This window comes from Camelina sativa, chromosome 11, assembly GCF_030686135.1.
Source record: "Camelina sativa cultivar CO46 ecotype springtype chromosome 11, ASM3068613v1".
NCBI lineage: Eukaryota > Viridiplantae > Streptophyta > Magnoliopsida > Brassicales > Brassicaceae > Camelina > Camelina sativa.
The window spans coordinates 45,338,142-45,354,038 of NC_141890.1; the positions used below are offsets into that span (position 1 = coordinate 45,338,142).

The 15,897-nt window shown below is 39.1% G+C and overlaps 1 long non-coding RNA gene, 1 other non-coding gene and 1 pseudogene across 2 annotated transcripts; all 3 read right to left on the reverse strand.

The window, feature by feature from the left end:
* Positions 1-319: 319 nt before the first annotated feature.
* Positions 320-1,019, reverse strand: LOC109131677 (uncharacterized). The gene is made up of 2 exons (XR_015571067.1): positions 842-1,019; positions 320-550 (listed from the first exon to the last, which is right to left on the reverse strand). It is a non-coding gene; the product is annotated as an uncharacterized LOC109131677 (long non-coding RNA).
* Positions 1,020-3,022: 2,003 nt separating this feature from the next.
* LOC147935464 (uncharacterized) lies at positions 3,023-8,647 on the reverse strand (annotated as a pseudogene).
* Positions 8,648-13,377: 4,730 nt separating this feature from the next.
* LOC147935465 (small nucleolar RNA R71) lies at positions 13,378-13,484 on the reverse strand. The gene has a single exon (XR_015573295.1). It is a non-coding gene; the product is annotated as a small nucleolar RNA R71 (small nucleolar RNA).
* Between the last annotated feature and the right edge of the window lie 2,413 nt (positions 13,485-15,897).

Sequence of the window (15,897 nt, forward strand, 5' to 3'; positions counted from 1 at the left end):
ACACTACAACAAATATGTACATTGTTAGCACGAAAGAAACGCTATAATATGTAATTCATAGCTTTTTTACAAATGCTATGTTAGGCCACTGTTATCGTAGGTACCACACATACAATAGCGCCAGATATGTATGCTATGATAAAGTCTTCTACCATAGCAGTACCAAAATGCTCTGTTATGGGGCTTTTCTAAATTTTTAAACTAATGTTATAAGTTATTTTACACGCTAAGTTAGGAGTTAGTGCTATTTTATATAATATGGTAGTATCATTTTTTCTTTCAAAATTTATTAAATTAAATTCTATATTTTTAAATTTCATAAAATAATATTACATTAACCAAAATAAGTCTTACATAACATCAAGTGTCACCAAGTCTTAAATAAAATAAAACTAACATTACAAAGAACAAAGACAAACTTTACATGTACATGTAACCCATCCAAACCTTTCTTCTGCTCACTTTGCCATGAAACAATCCAATGAACAGCCACTAGTTCACTTTGAATATATGAAAAAGACATGTTCCATGTTATCCTCTCCATATGCATCTGCTCATATGAAACAAAAGAATCATGAGAAGCCACAATCTGCCATTAACAATATAAGCACATACCAATCACCGAGAGATAAATAAACCCTAAATTGTAATTGTAACCAAAACAAAAACAGAGTCAAAAGTTGAATCAGTTCAGAAGCAATGGTAAAAATCTTATTTTTTGTACAGTTGGTGAAGTCGTAGGACGCACAAAGGATTAAACAAGAGAAATGAAAAACAGGAAAATATATTCAAAGTGTTTACAAACCTGGTCAACCAAAAGTCTAAGCGAAAAGCATCTTACCTGAAACTTGAGCTGCAATTTCCCTATCCTTCTGCTGGAGTTATGCTTTGGCTTCAAGTCTAGATATATCCGACTGTTGTCAATACACAGCAAGGAAATGCAGATAGATCACAATTAACGAGTATTACTTCTCTGCAGGTTTCTTCTTAACGAGTTTGTGTTACAACAACTTGGGCTTCTGAAAAAAAAAAACCAAGTTCATATTAGAGAGTGAGCAACAAAATTCACATAAAAGATCATTGTTACAACAAGAACCTACACATGAAGAAGAAATGCAGCCAATTAAACCTACCCTCCATTGTCCAATGCGAACAGACCAGACCAGTTGCAGAAACCCCTAAAATCTGAAGAAGAAATGCAGCCAATCAACACATGAAGAAGAAATGCAGCCAATCAACACAAATGTTGCAGAAACCCCTAAAATCTGAGAGTGAATCAACACAAATGTTGCAGAAACCCCTAAAACCTGAGAGATAAGCAGAAGAAGATGAGATTACCGACAGAGACTTAAAGAGCCTCTTTGTGACGATGGTGGTGGAATTGATATAAATCAATATGGATGAGTTGGTTCAGTGATAAACAGAGTCTCAAGTCAGAGAGAGAAAGAGAGAGAGAGAGAGAGTACATTCGACCAAGTTTCCTCTACGCTTGCCGGATTCTGGGTCCTCCACTTCTGTGGTTTTCGCAGTAGTGAGAGATTTTTCCGGAGAAACCAAAGCTGCATCCTCTAAATTCAGATCTGTTAGGAGAGGGGCCAGATTCTTCGCCTTGGCATGAGATTGGGCAATAATCTCAGAAAGAAACCAATTTGGGTCGGGTGAGAGTCGAGAGATACCGGATTAGACTTTACTGAAGCTCCAACAACTCATGCCGTTGATGGCGACGACGGTGGTTTCCAAGATGAAACCCTTGACGAAGGAGAGTTTCTAATTTTTTTTTCTTTTGAGATATGTTTAATGTTTTAATTTTTCAAGGTAAGTTTTTTTTTTCTATGGACTTGTTCACATACGACGCTTAAGTGAAAATTTTCCCCAAATATTGGCGGAACAAGTAATTTTAACTTCCCGCTTCATGATTTTTTGTTATAGTGTTGTTTGAGTGCTATTATAGGGTAATCGAAAAAAAAAGTTATCTTTCATAGCAGTTACGAAAAATGAGTTATTGTCTTGTGCTATCAATGTGGATATTTCTTGTAGTGATAAACAGTTTTGTTTATGTCTTGATAAGTAAAAGAACTAGAAGAGGACAAACGAACCTCTGGAAGATTGTCTATGGAGTTTCTTCTTGATTGGTTTATTTGAGAAAAGCTGAGTATTATTACTTTTTAGAAAAAGAGAGAGATTGTGAAGAGAATACTTAATATATACGAAGATGTGTGTTGAATGAAATTGGTAGTTTGTTCATTCTTCTTATTACTTATCAAATGATTTGACAAATTTTATTGATTTGTCTAGAATATGTATTCTCTTCCACTATAAGTTGTAAGTTGTAACTAACAGTAGTTTATTTAATATTAATTAATTAATTTTAATATTTTGAGCTTGAAAAAAGTAGCTTCAAATTTCTTAATTTTCTCTTATATTTTGCTTATATTTTTCTTAAATTTTACACAATCCTAATTAATTCATTTTGATTTAACATGTCTAACATTACTAGTGTTAATAAGGATTTAAATATTCGCAATTAAGCGTCAGATTAATAATATTTTAATTTTATAACAACAAAACCAACACAATATGCCTACTTACAATCGTTCATGCATGCAGATATATTAGTTTTTTCTATGTACATACTTTCCTAAATCTATTATACAACAAACTATATATAATAGGGTTCAAATATGAAAAATTAATCAATATTAGCCGCACAAACAATATATGTAATATGTAATTATGTATGATGATTCATGTTGTCGACAAAACAAATCATCATACATAATTATATGGATTAGTTTTTCATATTTGTACAACATTCCATGCTCATCATAAATATTTCAGATACATAAAATATTTTATGTGTAGCACCGTATATAAACAGAATATAAAATTTTATATAAGTTGATTGCATTAATTAATTGCAATAAAGTATAAAAATACAATTTAATAAGCTACATTATATTACTAGTCGTCGTACTATATTATTATTACTAGTTATAATGGGCTTATATAATACAATAATTCTTCAAAATCGATTTGTTGAGCAGTTACGCGAAACCAAGCCGCCGCCGGGTGGACGGTCAACTGAATGTGACAATTGACAAGTGTCATGCAGCCTGTATGAGTACGAACAAACCCTAGAACTGCGTTGACTTTGAATGTACTTATTATTTGGTAATCAACCAAATTGCTCGCAACGTGTCTTCTGAGCTCAATCATATCATTGACCGGCAACAAAATGGAATCTGAAACCAGAACGATCGATTCTAGCCTATTCTGGCCGTTTCTCAGGGAATAGGGCAAGAGACTTTGTTTGGCAATCAGTTCTTCCGAATACCGGAGCTCGACTTGAATATGTTCAAACCGAACAACTTGTTTCTTGTGTCGGATTGGTGAAATTAAGCTGCAGTACAAACTCCCCGCTAAAAACTGGTGACTCGAAAAGGATTGTGTTTTGACTTGCTTTAGCGATGTCCAAACCTGGGATTCTCGGTCTGACGACGAAAATCAGAATCAACGTCGTAATCCCACAGAGTAAAAGAGCAATGCTGAAGAAGAAACAGCAAACGGCACCACACCAAGTCCATGGACTGGTGCGCCTTGTGCTTAGCCGGACGAAAACCCTCTCTCGTAACGGCTGTTCGATGTCGTCTAGATTAGAAGGTGTCGTTCTTGGTGTTGTAGTACCCCATTGACGGGGTTACAAATGGAGGCGTTTCCGACATGGGGTTTTGTTTATGTCTTGATAAGTAGAATATGTCTTCATATTCTTCATATACTGAAAAGAGAATATGAAGACATAAAATGGTGTTTGGTTTATTAGAAAAAGAGTTTAAGTATTATTATGTTAAAAAGAAGAGAGATTGTGAGGAGTGAGAAGAATATGAAGATATGAAATGGTGTTTTTATTCACTCTTCTTATTACTTATCAAATGATTTGACAAATTTTATTGATTTGTCTAGAAGATTTATTCTCTTCCACTATAGGTTGTAAGCTGTAACTTACAGTAGTTTATTTAATATTAATTAATTCATTTTAATATTTTGAGCTTGAAAAAAGTAGCTTAAATTTTTCTTATTTTTTTCTTATTTTTTTCTTATATTTTGCTTATATTTTGCTAAATCTTAATTAAATTAATTTTATTCAACATATCTAATATTAGTAGTGTTAATTATGGAACATTATATGGATACATATAATTTTAATTTATACTAAAATCTTTTAATTTTGTTTGGTTATATGAATAATATAAATTTTTAGTAAAATTTGTTTGGATACATAAATAAAGGTAATTACAAACATTGTCATTTTTTTGAAAATCAAAAATTATTTCAAATTCCTACTTCAAAAATGTTAGTATAAATAAAATATGTGGACTCTTGTACATTTTACTTTGAATTGGTTCACTACCAATTCAAAAAATACTAATGAGATTTCAATGTAGACCACATAAATTTATTATATAAGTTTTATTTTCACAGTTAGTAACTCATATGATCACAAATCCATAATCATAAAATTAAACAAAAATAAATATAAGCTTTATCATAACTCAAGTTTATGTTTTATTGATCACAATATAAAAAGAACATCAACAAGGTTCCGTATCTTCAAACTAATATGAAGATTAAAGAACTCACGAAATTCACAAAATGATAATACTTAACAAACATAACAGTATACAACACTCCTCACAAGGCATAAAATCGAAAATAGCAAAACATAAAAACACATAATTTTAAGAAAAGAGATGTGTTATAATTATTACTTGTTTACTCGATGGCACTAAACTCCTCGATCAAATTCTTCTTCATACCAAAATTGTTCATAATCGCGTGGACCTTAGAGCAATTACAAGGATCTTGATCGGAGGAAGAAGAGCTATGCTGATAAGAGGAGAAACGATCTTGACTTTTAGGTTGGTGATAGAGTGTATCTCAAGATGGTTATGTTGCAGGGTCCGAATAGATCATTGATAGAGACTAAGCTGAGTCCGAGATATATGGGTTCGTTCAGAGTAGTTGAGCGGATGGGACCAGTGACATACAGACTGAAGTTGCCTAAGGTTATGCGTGCTTTCCACAAGGTATTTCATGTGTCGATGCTGAGGAAGTGTCTTCACGAGAGTGATCAGTTGTTGGCTAAGATTCCTGAGGATCTTCAGCCCAACATGACCTTGGAGGCGAGACCGTTGAAGGTGCTCGAGAGGAGAGTCAAGGAACTTCGGAAGAAGAAGATTCCTTTGATGAGAGTCCTGTGGGACTGTGATGGAGTAGAGGAACAGATTTGGGAGCCCGAGGCGAGGTTGAAGGCAAGGTTTAAGAAGTGGTTCGAGAAGCAGGCCGCGACTTGAGCTTGTCTAGCCGGGTCCAAGTTGTAGTCCGTGGCTGGAGCGGGTACGGAGTATTCCAGCCCATCTCTCTTGATACTTGGTCGCTTAGGGGTGGTTGGTTGTGCGACTAAGTACCAAGATGAGGTGGTGTTCGGGATGCGGGTTGATGGCTTGGATTGTTGTATCTTATTTTTCTTATGTATTTTCGTTGAGGTTGTAACGATTATGACATTTTTGAGATTAATAAGATGAGTATTTTTCTTTATGTTTGACTGTTATTGTCATGGGAAAAAGAGAAATAGTTCAGGTTTCTAATTTTGGAAAGTTTCCATAAATAGAAAGTTTCCACAAAAAGGAAGTTTCCAGAGTTAGAAAGTTCTAAAAGGGGAAATTTTTGTGGAAAGTGATGAGGTAGATCTAGTCGGGAGATACTCAATAGCATCAGATTTGTTTGCTCAAGGCCGTGGAGGCCCAACTCATGTGATACCGATAACTCGATGGACTTTGTGGACAGAGAATGGGAGTAGTATGTTGCTTCGGATGACGATCCGAAGCGCGCTTTAGGGTGACGACCCAAGGGCGGGATATTTGAGACTCCCTGGATACCGTAGCTGTGAGCCGCGGCTCGGCAGTGAGCCGGTATGTCTCGAGGGTTGCAACCCGAGAGCAGGGGGAGTGTGTGTGAGTGATTTCCTGGATGTCGTAGCTTAAGGCGGTTGGCCTGATAGCGAGCCGGCATGATTCGTTGGTTGCGACCACATACGGGGGAAGCACTGAGTTGTGAGCAAACAACGTCTTAGATGTGAGTATATTGGCTAGAGGGGGACCTCAGGGTTCAGTCGGAGGTATGCGGGCTATTGCGACAGTTGCACGGAAAACCTTGTCTGATGGTATTCAGTCCGGTCGGAGGACATGCGGGCCATGTTGACGGTGGCATGGAGGTCCTTGACGAATGGACGGTGCTGCGGGATTCGAGGACGAATCCTTATTGGTGGGGGAGAATTGTAACATCGGCGAACCAGAATTTGCATTTTTGGTCTGAGTGTCGATCGACACCATGGGTGTGTCGATCGACACCATCAATTCTGGATTCGACCGGTTTGTTTTGATTGTGGTTTGGTTCGGTTTGGTTCAATTAGAAATCCCTAAACCGGCATATTAAAGGGGTAGGTCGACGAAAAGGGTTGAGGGAAGATTCTTTTTGTCGCCGCTTAAGTGTTTCAGAGAGAAAAAGGAGACTTGTGAGTGTTCTTGAGTTTTGGAGAGATTGTGGTGGTTTTTGGGAAGATCTGTTGCTGGGATTGCATCAGAAGCTTGCTAGGAGTGTGGGATAGCTGCTTTTGAGTCAGATTCTCTTGCAAAAGAGGTGAGTGCATGACCATGGCTTATCTAAGCTTGAGAATTCTATGTTTCTTTGTGATTTTGAGTTGTTTGATTGATTCCTTGCTTGCTTGTGGTAATTTTGGTGTTTCTACATCGTTATGTGGCTTATGGATGAGTTTGGGATGATTGGGAGGCTTTGGGAAGCGGAGATCTACAAGAGAGCGTCGAGGAAGACGATGCTCGGCATCAGTGTCGATCGACACCTTCGGTGTGTCGGTCGACACTTGTGCGAGGACGGCTCGGGGATCTTTGGGAGTGTCGATCGATACCATGTGGAGGTGTCGGTCGACACAACTAGGGTTTTCGGGAGGTGTCGAGCAGGTGTCGGTCGACACCAGGTTGTCAGTGTCGATCGACACTGGTATGGTGTCGGTCGACACCAACTTTTGTTGGTCGACGATTACTTGTTTCCGGGTTTGATTGTTATTGTTGATGCTTGATTGATATTAGATTCTCAAATGCTTGTGTGTATAGCCCGGTAGATGGGTGGATTGCTTCACTAAGTATTTCTGATAATACTTACGCATCTCAATTGTTGTTTGTGGTGTGCAGGTAAAGGCAAAGTGTGATCGTGAAATTAAGGCGATGAGGAGGAGGATGTTCTAGAGGCTTGATTGATTGTGGTCTAGCTATTGTTTGGTTGCTAGTATTGAGTTGATAGAACATTGTAGGATGTTGGAACTTGGTTATTTCATTGTTAGTTTTGGATTATTGCATTGTTGGTTATTGGATTGTTATTGTTGGAATTCTTATTGGTTTAATGGAATTGTTTTGTTATCCGCTATTTTTGATTGTGCTAGGGTGTTAGTGTGTATGAGACCACTAGTGAATTAATATTAAAAAAAAAAAAAAAAAAAAAAAACAGGAAGGGTTGTTTCATTTTGGTATCAAAGCCCTTACGGTTCTAGGTCTAGGGTTCATTGTTGCTTTTGCTGTTGTGTTTAGGATTTCATGCTAGAGTTGATTATGTGAATTAGTCAATTGTGTGTAGCATGAGGTCCTAGAACATCCTCTTCGAGCATGCTTTGTGATTCCACGGTGAGTTGTGTTCTTTTGTTATTAGATTTATTTGTTGCTTAGCCTTCTGTTCTTGGTGATACAGGTGGTTAGAGGTTGGGGTGCTGTTTAGTGCTGAACCATGAGATACCTTTGGTGCATGCATGTACCTACTAAGCACACCAACACAATATGATAAATCCGGTCGAGTATGTAGTAGATAACTCAAGCATCCAATTAGTTTCCTATACTCCCTTTCATCGAAGTCTTGTTCTTCATGTGCCTTTGATAACTTCAAAACTGCATCCATTGGTATGTGAACAGCATTGCATTCTCCCATTCCAGCTTCTCCTAGTATCTTGAGAGCATACCTTTCTTGATTTTAAGTAATCACACCTTCTCGCTGATGTACTTCAATTCCAAGATAGTAAGTTAGTTTACCGAGATCACTCATCTCAAACCTTGCTGCCATACCTTTCTTGAAACTTAATATCAAATCCAAACTAGCAAGTCATCCACGTAAACGACAACAAGAAGTAGTTGTCCCTTTTCTTGTTTTCGATACAGAGAGGGTTCTTTCGAGCACTTTACAAAGTTTAACTCCTTAAGAATCTTGTTCAGCTTATCATTCCAAGCCCTTGGTGCTTGTCTCAATCCGTAAAGTGCTTTATTCAGTTTATACACCTTGACTTCATTTTCCTTGACAACATAACCTTCAGGTTTAGAGACAAAAACTGTCTCCTTCAACTCCCCATGAAGAAATGCCGTCTTTACATCTAGGTGATGTATCTCCCAACCTTTTGTCGCCGCCAAAGCAATAATAAAACGAACAGTTTCAATCCGAGCCACTAGAGCGAAGACCTCATCAAAGTCAATACCGTGTCATTGCACATAACCTTTAGCTACTAACCTCGCTTTATATTTGTTGATGCTTCCATCGGAGTTTCTTTTTATCTTAAACACCCACTTCAATCCAATCGGTTTAGGGAGATCAACTAAATTCCAAGTTTTGTTCTTTGTTATCGAAGCGAGTTCTTCTTCACACGCATCCCTCCAGAATTTCGACTCCTTTGCTTCATTAAAATCCCACGGCTCATCATTCGCTGCTAACAGTAAACGCTCTACTTCAGATTGTAACAATAACACATAATCATCCAAGTATTTTGGCCTTGTCTTAGATCTCAGCGAAACTCGAAGCTGTGGTTGACGTATCTAGACCTCTTCTTCTCTTGAGGTCTCCTCTGCTTCTGCTTTCGACTCTTGAGGCGAACTTTTAATTCCAGATGAGCCTTCTTCTCCTAAAGTATCGCCGTCATCTTCGTCCGTGACATCAACTACTCTGTTTTGCTCTGTTTCTTCTGATTCTAAACGACCACGATACTCACCGAAGCTCAACTTGAATATTTCATTACCCCAACTTGTCTCCATTCCCGCTTTATTCCATGACCAACTCTTGGTTTCATCAAAAACAACATCTCGACTAACTACTACCCTTTGCGTTGATGGATCAAAAAGTCGATAGGCTTTGTATCCAGGTTCCGTTCCTAGAAGAACCAACATTCGAGATTTGTTATCCAGTTTCTTAAGTTGTGATGTGTCTGCTTTAGCGAAACAGAGACATCCGAACACGCGTAGATGGTCCAAGCTGGGTTTTTTTCCTTTCATTGCTTCATACGGAGTCTGCAGAACCAAAGCTCTTGTTGCGACGCGATTAATTAAATAGGTGGCATGTCTCACTGCTTCCCCCCGGAGATAATTAGGCACCATAATGTGCTTCATCATACTCTTTGTCATCTCGAGCAGTGTTCTGTTTCGGCGTTCAACGACTCCATTTTGCTGGGGAGTGTACGACGCAGTGAGATATCTTTCGATACCATGTTCTACACAAAAATCTTGGAATCACTGGATAGTAATTCTCCTCCTCTATCCGTTCGGAAAGTCCTAATGGTCGCTCATGTTCCTTGTTCAACTAGTCTCTTGAAGTTCTTGAATTTTTCAAAGGCTTCTCCCTTTCTCTTGAGAAGTAATGTCCACATGTATCGAGAATGATCATCGATTAAGACAAAGATGTATCTGTTTCCAGCAGGCGTAGATGGTGTAATAGGACCACATAAGTCACCATGAACAAGTTCGAGTACCTTGGAAGCACGATAGGAAGTTGCTTGGGGAAAGGCTTTCCTTGTTTGTTTTCCAAGTAGACAAGAACCACATGTTTCTTTCTCAACTAGTATATTTGGTATTCCAGTAACAAGTTCCTTTTTCATCATCAACTTCATGGTTTCGACACTAATGTGTCCCAGCCGTGCGTGCCACCTTGTTGAATCACTTAATTCCATTAGTTGAAAACACCTTGTAGTCTCAACAACCTCCATGACTACTTTGTAGAGCTGATTCTTAGACCTATTAGCTTTTACTAACAGATTACCATACCGATCATACAACATTAGGGAGTCCTCTTGCATCCTAATTTCACATCCTGATTTTGTTGCTTGACCAAGACTTATGATATTGCTCTTTAATTCTGGTATGTAATAGACATCAGCTAGGATCTTCTTGTCACCCTTCTTGCTAACAAAAAAAAATTGACCCTTTCCCTTTGATGTCTATCCTCGAGTCATCTCCAAACCTCACTTTTCCAGTTACTGTCTCATCAAGTTTTGAGAAATAGGAACGGTTTCCTGACATATGGTTGCTAGCCCCATTGTTTAAGTACCAAACATTGGTCGCATCTGTTTGAGTTTCAAGATTGTTTGGCTTAACGTTTTGTTCGTTAAGATAAACAACTTCATGTACCATTAGTTCCTCAGCTTCCTTCGTGTTGTCTTCTTCAATCTCCTGTGTTTCTTGAAGTTTAAGCAGCCTATCAGGGCAATTCGACACATAATGCCCTGTTTTGTGACAACGCTAGCAAGTTATCTTCGTCTTATCTCGGTCTTGCCTGTAGCCTCCACCTTGGTTACCATAACGCCCTCGTCCTCTACCTCGTCCGTAAAACCGTCCTCCCGGACCTCATCCTCTTCCGGAACCAAAATTGTCATGATACGACTGTGTATCAGAATTGGCGTACAAGATCTTTCCCTGATCACTAGCTTGGTCTTCATCTTCTTCAGCACGAATCCTTTCTTCGTATGCCTTTAGTCGTCCCATAATATCTTCAAAACTTATTGTATTGAGATCGAGAACTTGTTCTAAAGCAGCAATCATCTGTATGTAGCGCGTACGAGGCAAACTCATAAGAAGTTTTTTCACAAGTTTAGACTCCTCAATACTCACACCCAAAGCTGCAGACTTTGTAGATAGCTCCGAAAGTTTGCCAGAGAAGACATCGATGGTGTCTGTTTCTTTCATCCTTATCCTATCAAACTCTGCCATCAAGGTTTTCAAGCGAGCTTCCTTCACCCTATCAGCTCCAACGTGCCTTGCCTTTATCGCATCCCATATTGCTTTGGAATTGTCAAGATCTCCGACCTGCAAGATTAGAGCCTCTGGTATGGATTGAAAGAGTAGCGCTCTTGCCATATCGTCCTTCTCTCCATCCTTTTTTCCTGGTTCGACAACTTCCCATACTTTATGCACCTTAAGAGCAATCTTCATGCGCATAGACCAGACGGTGTAGTTCGTTGCGTTGAGCATCGGACATTGGATAGACGAAGGACCGCCTTCATTAGGTTTGGCTACAACAATTTCGCTCATATCATGGTGTAAACAAACGTGCTTAGCTTCAATAATGCTCTGATACCAATTATTGAATTTAAGCACTTAAGAAAACAAAAAAGTTGTTTATAAAAGACTTTTTCTTTTATTGCTCTAAAAAATTACTCAAAACTAAAGCTCTCACAATATTTCTCTTTTCTCTCTTAAAACTCATAAGCTATGCAACATCCTTGCATCTTCTTATATAGAGAGAAACTCATAACACAAACCTAATCCAATAGGAAACTATACAAATTTAGATAACTCCTAAACTTCAATTTTCCTAAAGCTTCTTTTTCTCAAACTTCTTTTTCTCAAAAGGACTAGGTTTGCCTTAGATTGCACCTCAAGCTTTCTTCAAACTTAAACCAATATGGCTAGGGTTGGTATTTTAGGCATGTCTCATAACATAGTTAAGTCGCCTCGAAAATGCATCAGTTATTTTTTAATAGTATATAAGATATATATATATATATATATATATATATATATGATCTAGTTAAATTTTATATTATATACTGTTGAATTCTAAACGGTTATCAAAATTTAAAATATTAGATTTCTTTCACTTACATGCTTTGTTAGGAATAAATCAGTCCTTTGAGGGTCACTCAACATTAAATTTGAACTGAATACACAATATTGGATCAAGGTTCAGACTGCTTTCTTAAAATGATTGACTTTCTATTTTTTTTTTTTTTTCTTGTGCGATCTCAATTGTTACCTATCGAAACCTCTTACCCTAGGACTGAAATCACAATTTTATACTATGATATGTATGACCAAGTGATAACTCTCTAATTTATATATTTTTAGCATCCTTTTTTGTTCATATTTTGTATTGTTTATACCCTTAACTTAGCATTTTTAGGTCATTAACTGTAGAAATTCACTTTTAGACCATTTAGGGTGTTGCAGTCTTGCATTTGCATACTTTGGATGAAAACAAGTGCTTTAGAACCTAAAATGGGGAGAAACAAGGAGAAATATGAGCATGTACCCGAAGGAGCCATCGAGCTGGAAGAACAGTCCGAACCCCAACACGATCGAGGAGGATCCGAGAGAAGGAAAAACAACCCGAAGACCTACCCGAAGAGTAACCCGAGCACATCCTCGTGCACCCCATCGAGCAGACCCTCGGGCAGGACTGGAAGCTAGGGTTAATGGGTTTCCATATATAACCCCCCCCCTTCTTCCTCTCGCCCGAGCACGCCGCAGACCCTCAAACCAGAGAGCGAGAGCTTCTATGAGAGAACTGAGCGACTCAAAACACTTTTCACTTTTTGTTAGGATTGATTTTTACATCTTTTTGTCATTTCTTTAGATTTCTACTTTGTACTCTTTATTCTCTACTCTATCGTTTATTACAATGCAATTTTCATTCGTATATGCTTTTGTTTTTCTTGCAATGAATTCCGAGTAGTGTAGTAATTTTGTGTTCTTGATTGGTTAGGATGTCTTAGTTTGATTGTATATGTTTAATAGATTCCCTTCTAGATTGGTGTTCTTAATGTTGTCAACAAACCGAGAAGGTGAGATTAGATCTAGGGCGTTTTACCACCGAGAGGTGTAGATGAAATGCTTGAATCAACCAATGCTAGAGGTTTACTCACTTAGCCTAAAAGATTAGATGAGTAAGGGGTTCACTGACAATAATGAATCAGTTCCATTCGATTACCCCATCCTTAGAAGCTTTCATATTTTAATTGCCTGCTTGGTCATGTTTCTCGAAGGAATGGCATTGTGCCACCTGCTGTCCAGAACATTGGATCATCTGGATGAATTTGATAGGCTCTGTAGCCTCACTAAGATAAATGGAGTTAGTGAGGATGGATTCCAACTCCGACTTTTCTCATTCTCTGTGGGAGACAAAGCACACATCTGGGAAAAATCACTCCCCAAGGAGTCCATCACCACTTGGGAAGCATGCAAGAAGGCGTTTCTGGCCAAATTCTTCTCCAACTCCAGAACCACAAGGCTGCGAAATAATATTTCCAGCTTTGTTCAGAAGAACAGTGAGACGTTCAGTGAAGCTTGGGAACGTTTCAAGGGATACACCACCAGATGCCCTCATCACGGCTTCAGCAATGCTTCATTGCTGAGTACACTTTACAGAGGAGTGGTCCCAAGATACGGATGTTGCTGGACACCGCAAGCAATGGTAACTTCCTCAACAAGGATGTTGATGAAGGTTGGGACCTAGTGGAGAACTTGGCTCAATCTGATGGGCATTATAATGAGGAATACGATCGTACTGTGCGATCTACAGGAGAGGAAGATGCCAAGTACAAGAGGGACATAAAAGCCCTCAATGACAAGCTCGATAAACTACTCAGCCAGCAACAGCATGTTCATGCATTATCAGAGGAAGAGCAGTATTTACAACAAGATGGGGAGAATTTACAAATAGAGGATGTGAACTACATCAACAACCAAGGAGGTTATAACAAAGGGTACAACAATTACAAGCCGAATCCGAATCTGTCCTACCGTAATCCGAATGTTGCCAATCCTCAAGACCAAACCTACCCATCAGCAGTTCAAGGGAACCAGGTCCAGCAAAAACCTTTTGTCCAATACAATCAAGGCTATGCCCCTAAGCAGCAGTATTCTGGAAATTACCACCAACCCATTGCACCACCTGGATTCCAACAACAGCAAGGCACGCAGCACTAATCCCAAGACGCTGACCTACGCGGCCTAATTCAGCAGATGATTCAAAATCAGGCATCCACTGCTATGGACAATGCCAAACGTTTTGCGGAGATGAGCAACAAGATCGATTCTGGATACAATGACTTGACTGCCAAGTACGATTCGCTCAATACTAAACTGAGGTACCTAGAAGGCCACCACAACAACCAACCAGCTCCAAAGATCAACCAGCTTCCAGGTAAAGCTGTTTAGATCTCACAGGATTATGCCACTGCCCAGGCAATTTTCCTTGATGATGACTTTGAGGACTACCTCACTGAGGACAGTGATGTTCAAGATGGGGAGGTTACAGATCATTATGGGATGAATGAGTATCAGTACTACATATCCGAGTACAAACACGAGCCTTTACCCGAGGAGACTGATCGAGTTGATGATCGGGCACTAGTTCAAGAATCACAAATCGAAGAACCACTCGAGGCAGAACCCGATAACTTACCCGATGACGGTGATCAGATGATACATCGAGTAGATGTTAACATGACAGATCAACCTCAACTACATGTAGCAGCAGAAGGGGAGCTAGAGGAAAGATTCAATGCTGCCCTCGACATCCAACTGGAGGCGCTTGCAGAGCGTATGGCCAAGCGAAAAGCTCCACCTCCTAAGCTTTTGCCACCACACGAACTTCAAGAGGAAATCGCCAAGGAGGCAGTTCGGCTGGAGAATGAGGTTAAGGAGGCTGTCAAGGAGATTGGGTATGAGATTCTCAGGAGTGGACTTTGTTTAGATCCTGAGCTGCGAATCGAGGAAAAATTGGAAGATCCTGGCTCTTTTACTTTGCCATGCTCGATTGGACTTCGGATTTTCAAGAATTGCTTGTGCGACCTAGGAGCTTCAGTCAGCATCATGCCACTGTTAGTTGCCAACAAGTTGGGTTTTAGCAGTTTTAAACCGAGTAGTTTGTATTTGGTTCTAGCTGATAGAACAATCAGACATCCAATTGGGATCATGGAAAATTTGCCTCTTAGGATTGGAAGGGTGGAAGTCCCCACTGATTTCATGATCCTTGATATGGATAAGGAACCAGACGATCTACTGATCCTAGGGAGACCATTCTTGGCAACAGTAGGTGCAGTAATTGAGGTGAAGCAAGGCAAGATCGGAATTGAGCATGGGGAGCACTTCAAGATGGAGTTTGATGTCAAGAAGGGAATTAAGAGGCCAACCATTGATGGTCAAGCTTTTTCCACTAAGACAAAACATAGAAAAGTCAAACATTTGGAAGAAGTCAACACCATATTTGCTGTGAAACCCGGACAAGCCTTGGAGAATCCATTGAATCAGCCTGCTACAGTGGAGAGGATTCCAGAACCTCTCCCTCCTAATTCCCATGTTTGAAGAGCATGAAGAGTCAAGCTTAGGGACTTAAAACAAGCTCACTTGGGAGGAAGTCCCACATGTATCCTTTATTTTGTCTTAATTCTTATTTATCTATTTTATCTTATTTTCTACTTTTGCATATTTACATTTATTAAAAAAAAAAAAAGGGTGAAAAAGGAAATTTGAGGACCCGAGGCCCTACCCGACACCGTACCTGACGCACCTGGTCGTGTTCCCCATCGAGTGGTGTGTGGAGTCTGAATTCCACAAACCAAGCCCACTCTCGGTGAAGCCCAAACTGCTAACCCTACTCTATTTAAAGGATTCGAACCCTTCTCCCTCAGCAGCACAAACCGATAAGTCTCTCAACCTAAAAAAAAACTTTTTGTATTCTTACTTTCTATTCTCTCTCACACTCGAGTGATTTTTGATTTTTTTTGGGAACTAACCCTATTGA